Source organism: Cyrtonyx montezumae, unplaced genomic scaffold, assembly GCF_038088225.1.
Source record: "Cyrtonyx montezumae isolate F1298 unplaced genomic scaffold, pur_monq_1.0 scaffold_11, whole genome shotgun sequence".
NCBI classification, from domain to species: Eukaryota; Metazoa; Chordata; class Aves; order Galliformes; family Odontophoridae; genus Cyrtonyx; species Cyrtonyx montezumae.
This window is the reverse complement of record NW_027071837.1, coordinates 1,235,437-1,241,436: the sequence shown is the minus strand read 5'-3', so window position 1 is coordinate 1,241,436 and position 6,000 is coordinate 1,235,437.

The following is a 6,000-nucleotide window of genomic DNA, read 5'->3' as shown; positions in this document are numbered from 1 at the left end:
TTTTAAAACATTTTCCAGCCTAGTTTATAAAAACCAGTGGTGAACTCATTTTGGCTTGCTCCTTCCCTCGCTAGCGCATGGACAAGCATCCTCCAGCTCAAACATGTTTAAATTATGGGTGTTTGGAGCCTTTCTGAGGATCCAGCTACTCAGATTTCTTAGAACTATGACCACACTTGTGTCGAGCCAGGCGAGCAGACCTCATTTAGCTCTGCGTCCATGGGTTCACCCGGGGGGATGACTCCAGTCAGTCCGTCCCCTTGGGGTCTGGACCCCTGCCCCTGCAATGCCTGCAGCATCCCCGCATGCCCCGCACCACAGGGCTCCCTCCCACAGGCACAGCCAGCTTTATTTGCTCAGCTGGGTGCTTTTGCTGCAAAGCAAAAGGTAACAGTGCCACGTTAGCATGCCCTTACCCAATGTTTGCTTGGGCCTGCCTACTGCCAACACTGCTGCAGCACGGAGTGCTGCAGGCTCCTCGGGCTTTTTTTTTTGTATTGGCTCTTGGCTTTGGGGGAGAATTATAAAATGAAGGGTAAACCTCATGGACAGTGTCTGGAATTAGACTGGACTTGGATGTTTGATAGCTACCTGTGCCCCGGTTGGATGATTTGAGGAGAAACTAAGCAGGGAGGCCTTGCAGGAGGGGGAGCTGCATGGGAACCCCATGCTCGCCCAGGAGTGCCACACGGCTACAGCATCCCTGGGCCAAGGGGCTGCACTTTCCCCTTGGGTTCCCCCTTCAGCAAAGAGCAGGAGCAAAGGTGTTAATTTCAGGGCTGAGTTCAGCTGCACGCAGGCAGTCACAAAAACAAACACCACACTGCATCTTCAGCCTTCAGAGAGGCCCCGCCAGCTGCTTTCCCCTCTCCTTTCATAAGCTGCTGGGATGCAGTGAGCTGCCCACGGCTGGCCAGCAGCCCATGGAGCTGCAGAGCAGCCACTGTCCCCATGTCACAGCAGCTTGCAGGCAGAGATGTCAGCAGAGGGGCTGCACCACTGATCCATAGAATTAACCACTTTTCCTCGCAGGCACTGCTGGGTTTCCAAGGAACTTGGTCAAATCTGAGGGCTGGAACGAATGAAGATGCAGGGTGTAGCCTGGGGCCAGGACACACAGTGTTTACACACAGTCTGCTCCATATAATAAGTGAGAGAAGGAATCATAAAACAGATGTCCTGTGCAAAGTGCAAATTAGCCAGGCACTGAACCTCATTCCTTTCCACTCCTAACAGCTGTAAATGCACAGTATGTTTACTGTGGGTTGCAAAGGGGTTTGGGTTTTGTTGTTCACCTCTGTCATGGCTTTTTATAACAACAGTGTCCATAGAATAATGACGTTCCAGGATTCTGTGTGTGAGTTTGCTAGATAAATTCTCTGCAACACACTGCTGGTCCGGAGCAGCAGTGCCATGTGTTTCTGTGTCCTGCTTGGAGGAAGCAGCACAGACAGCAAAATGCAGTGTGCATCTGCACCACCTGCCCGGCTTCTCCACCCATCCATCCTGACCAGAGCACACTGATAACAGCTGTCCTCTTGCTTCTCCTGATCTGATCTCTCCTTTTCCTAAGGCCATCGGTTCCTGTTCTACCAGGAACACACAGTGCTGCTCCTGCTGAAACAGAGCGTGGACTCAAAGCTTCCTTTCTTCACTTAACACGGCATTATTCACTAAGGATACTGTGGACATAACTACACAGCGTGGAATGGAGTGCTAAAACAATTCAGTGCCTCTGATGGTAACTCCCAATTGTTTAAACAGTGTCAATTAACTCTGCTGCTGATGGCATGCATCTGGGGTTGAATGGCAAATTCTCTGGAAGAAATACAGCTGTACCTGTGCACGCAGGGCAGGAGGCAGGATTCATCTGCCTTTAAGGGGAACTCCTGCTCCCAGTGCCCTCCAGGCTTCTCCTGCTGTGCCCTTTTCCAAATACACAGCACAGAGTGCTGCTTTGCTCCTGATGGACCAGATCTTCACCTGGACAAAACACTCCTAATCCCATTGGGGTGGACGGAGCTGTGCCAATGCATGCTGGCTGGAAACCTGCTCCAGTGTACAGTGTTTACTCTCGAGGATCTAAGCATACTCACTTCAAACAAAGTTCTGCTTGATAAAAGTTTGTTTGCCAGGTTGCCTTGCCTCGGTCCCTTCTGAAAGTGTACACAACAGTATTTGTACATAACAAGAGAAAATGAAGCAAATGTGTTCCAAGACCTCACTTGCAGGTCCTAACAAACTCCAGAGATGGGAAGGTTTGCTAGACACTAGTTAAAAAACCCACAATCTTATTTACTGTTATCATGCAAGTACAGAAGAAAAAAGCTTTTTATTATGGCCTGGAACCAGAAGCCCAGAGCAGGTGCTAATCATCATGATGAGTGAGCTGTTGGTTTGGAGGGGCTTTGTATGTCCAGGTATTTACTGCACCCAGCTGCAGGCAGAGGTTTCGGTTAGCCAAGATGCTCCACAGCCTCTCAGCAACCCCCTGTCCTTCTGATGTACAGCACAGGATATGTGGTATCTCCCAGCTATTTTTTCACCCCTTTCTTGTTGAAGGCTTCCCTTTTCTATTTCTTTTCTATTTTACTATTCTCCTCCCTATTTTTTTTTCTTAACTCACCTAGAGCAGTCAACTTAGCAAAGAAGAAAACGAATTACAACGCTGAATGTTCTAATGGTAGAATGGGTATGGTTTTGGCACTTCTTCTCCCCATTGTTTCACGAAGACAGACTCTCCTTAACTCTCCTTTTCCATTCTGGTCACTGCCCTTCCTTTCTAAATCCAGATTTCTTCCCACTTGTGCTCTCTTCCCTCCCTCCTGACTCATTTCCACTTCTCATTTTGGCTGTTTCTTTTCTCTTTCCTTTTCCTTCTTCCAAACGTCCTCTGATCTTATATTCTGCTATTTTTAATTCTTTCCCCATCCTCAGCCTGTGTGCCTCTCTGCCCTCTGCTCTGAACTGAAAGCACTGCCTGGGCAGCAGTCACCTTAAAACCAGGCTCCTTCTAACCCGGCACTTGAGATGAGCACTGTTTGCCTTTGTGTGTGACCACTGCCATCCCCACTGTCCTCGCACAGGACTTAGGCTCTCCAGGAATTCAGAATCTAGTTAAAGCTCCCTCTCCTTGTCTTGTTCCATTCTGTCCTGTCATTTCTGACCCATCTAACCATGGCCTTCTTTCCTGGCAGTTTGGTCACTGTACTACTCATGCCAAGTATTTCTTCTGTGCAGTTTTGCCATCTGGAACAGCCTGAATGCCTTCAGCCTCACCGACTGGCCATACAGTTTCCAGTTTCAACTGAGAAGAACTTTCCTTTACTGTCATCCCATAGCAATCTGAATGTCAGACGTAGGCAGCAAACATTCAGTCATGTATTTTCTGTGGTGTGGGAATAGTCCTCGTACTTGAAGCAATTTCAGTTTTAAAGGAGCCTTAGAGCTCGTGGAATGTGGGCAGCTCTTACATCTTTCATCCTCAGTCTCACCAGCAACTGGCTACGGTTCCTGTAAGCTTTTCCACCAGACATCCTATTTGCTGGAATTGCCAGTGAATACCTTGCTCTGACACAAAGTATATTTAGAAGGGTAAATTAAGGGGGGAAAATGATTTAATGAAAGGCGTGAGGAAAAGGAAAAGCATTTCTTTCTGAATGCTAAAATACTGCATTATTACCTACAAAGGAATTCTTGTAATAATCAAAGCTGGGAGGTCCAATAGCTGTCAGTGCAAAGAATGCTCAGCATTCACCCCTAAAGACCTTTTTTGCTCGGGATATCAGACACAGTATGCTTGTGATGGGAGGGAATCAGACCTCTGTATATTACACACCACCACTAGTCATAACTTTTAGGGTTTAGCTGGCAATGAATAAATACTGAGCCCACAGGTTCAAATTAGTCCTTGAATTACTGCCTTGAATTAAAACTTCCAAATCACATCCTGATGGGTCTCCTTCAGAGATCGCTCAAAAAATAAGTACATATATTTCACTTCAGAAATGAAATCCCCAGGGCACTAGATACGCTTCACTGCAGATTAGCCAGAGCCTGTGGAGTTATAAGATTCCTGAGATGGAGTGCTGAAGATTCCAGGAATTCTCTCAAAGGTGAAATGATTAACCAACCTTTTGTTCCTGCAGCACAACGATGCAGGTCTGTGTTCATCGCCTCCTGCACTGGCCTTGTCTTGTGCTGCACCAAAAATGTTCATGAGCCTTAAGTCTGAGCTGCAGTTAAAGAATCTCATGTCAGAATTATCAGAGAAGAACTAAATGTTAGTGACAGAAGCAAGACATGACTTTGGGCAGCAGCTTATATTTTCTCTCTCAACCCCTTCCTGGGGATTTCAGTCTATTTTATAGGCATAACGAATTATTAATTCCTCCTGATATGCTGATCCACTCTATCTCACAGAGCGAAAGCACTATTTCCTTTCTGTGCTGGAATCAGGGCAGTAGTCATATATATGCAGTAACATTTTTGAAAGAGATAGAAAGAACAGGAGCATTCAGGGCAGAGACCACGGCAGAGCTTTTGCTTGCCAGGAGGAAAAGGCTGCCCGTGTCTTTTCCACCTAGAACCGGCCACTAAGCCAGCTCTGAGAGCTTGGTTTTCAGATCACAAAGGATAGTGCAACAGTACAGTGAGCTGCTTAGATGAAGAAGCTCTCATGCGTCATCTGGAGCTTGAATAAATGGAGGTGACAGCAAAGAGCACAACGAGAAGGTAATGGGCTCCTTGCAAGAGCCATCTTTTCTTGTACCCACAGTGCTGCTCTCACTGCTAAAGCATAACAATAGCATTGGCCTGTTTCCCCCCCAAAACAAACATTCAAAGGCTTTGTTATGAAACATCAGTGAAGTCTTGTTGAAGATAAAACACAATTAAAAAAAAAAGAGATAATGCTTCAGCGAGTGCACAGAGACACACTCCAAAGACAAAGCAATGTGTTCTTTGGTTTTATATCGAGAGTGTATTCAATGTTCTATGGGCCAGACTAAGGTGAAATATTGTGAGGCCCTTGTTGGTAGTTTGGTGGCAAATATTTCAGGGACAGGTGATCAGGTATCCAGATGCTGAGCACTGCCTCCTCCCCAGCCTTCCTTAGCATGGCTTATTGAAAAGATGGCTGGTGCCACGAGTTGCCCAGTACAGGATCACAGAACTGTAGGGGTTGGAAGGGACCTCCAGAGATCATGGAGTCCAACCCCCTGCCAAAGCAGCTCCCCAGCCCAGGTTGCACAGGTCGGTGTCCAGGTGGGTCCTGAACGTCCCCAGAGAAGGAGACCCCACCACCTCTGTGTGCAGCTCCAGTGCTCCGTCACTGCACTGGGAAGAAGCTCCCACACATTGGTGCAGAACTTCCCATGCTTCAGTTTGTGGCCATTTCCCCTCATCCTATGGCCACACACTGCAGAGAAGAGTCCGGCCTCGTCCCTTTGCCTCCTGCTCCTCAGATACTGACAGACGTGGATCAGATCCCCTCTGAGCCTTCTCTCAAGGCTGAACAGCCCCAGCTCTCTCAGCCATTCCTCATAAGGGAGATGTTCCACGTCCTTTATCACCTTTGTTGCCCTCCCCTGGACTCTTTCCAGCAGATCCCCGTCTGTTTTGTACCGGGGAGCCCAGAACTGGACACAGTGCTCCAGGTGAGGCCTCACCAGGGCAGGGCAGAGGGGGAGGATCACCTCCCTGGACCTGCTGGCCACGCTCTCCTTAACGCAGCCCAGCTCATGGCCAAGCTGTCACCCTCCAGGACACCCAGGTCCCTCTCCAGCACTGACATCCTCTGCCACTGATAGATCATTTCTTCTGTCCCTGACAAAACTTCCTATGCTTATTAAAACCGTATCTGATATCCATCTGGGGGGGGGTTAAGCGTGGTGGCTCGTCTTTTAGGGTTAGTCTCCGTGTGATGCAGCCTGTGGTTTGCTCTGAAGGCTGTTCCCCCAGAGCTGCGGTGTCACACAGCACGGCCCGCACTTCGCCTTC